The sequence below is a fragment of the Pteropus medius genome, unplaced genomic scaffold, assembly GCF_902729225.1.
Source record: "Pteropus medius unplaced genomic scaffold, Ma_sr-lr_union100, whole genome shotgun sequence".
NCBI classification, from domain to species: domain Eukaryota; kingdom Metazoa; phylum Chordata; class Mammalia; order Chiroptera; family Pteropodidae; genus Pteropus; species Pteropus medius.
This window is the reverse complement of record NW_024344370.1, coordinates 15182758-15183662: the sequence shown is the minus strand read 5'-3', so window position 1 is coordinate 15183662 and position 905 is coordinate 15182758. Positions and strand designations below refer to the sequence as shown.

At 33.5% G+C, this 905-nt stretch overlaps 1 pseudogene; it reads right to left on the bottom strand.

Annotated features, from left to right (window-relative positions):
* Positions 1-206: 206 nt before the first annotated feature.
* On the bottom strand, positions 207-325 carry LOC120608380 (uncharacterized; annotated as a pseudogene).
* Positions 326-905: the final 580 nt, after the last annotated feature.

The window sequence follows — 905 nt, the reverse complement described above, 5'->3', positions numbered from 1 at the left end:
ATGTTGTCACAAATGGTAGTATTTCATCTTTTCTTATGGCTGAGTAATATTCCATTGTATATATGTACCATCTCTTCTTTATCCAATAATCTATCAAAAAACACTTCACTTGTTTCCATGTCTTGGCCACCGTGAATAATGTTGCGATGAACATTGAGTGCATATATCTTTTTTTTTTTTTTTTTTTTTTTTTTTTTTTTTTTTTATGCCTACAGCACCTGGTCTTTCTAGGTGGTCTCTCATCCAAGTACTAACCAGGCCCAACCCTGCTTAGCTTCCGAGATCAGATGGGATCAGGCGTGTTCAGGGTAGCATGGCTGTAGATTGAGTGCATATATCTTTGTGAATAAATATTTTCAAGTCTTTTGGGTAATACCCAGAAGAAGGATTGTGGATCATATACTAATTCAATTCTTAATGTTTTGAGGAATCTTTATGCTGTCTTCCATCATGGCCGTACCAATTTACATTCCCACTAACAGTATATAAGGATTCTTTTTTCCCCACAACCTCTCCAACACTTGCTATTACTTGTCTTGTTGATGATAGTCATACTAACAGAAAAGAGGTTCACTTATTTATTTCTTAATACTGGCCATCCCACACCTAACAGGTGTGAGATGATATCTCATCATGATTTTGAATTGTCTTTCTCTGATGACTAATGATACTGAACATCCTTTCATATATCTGTTAGTCGTCTTTATGACTTCTTTGGAGAAATGTCTATTCAGTTCTTTGCCAATTAAAAAATATTTATTTTATTGAAAAGAAAGAAGGAACTAGATAAGGCCAGCCTTATGAAATTAATAAATTAGAAAATATGATTTTGGCATAAAATACTATTAGCCAAGTATATATAAATGGAGCATTAATGGCAGGTGTATATAATGACAAATAGCCAT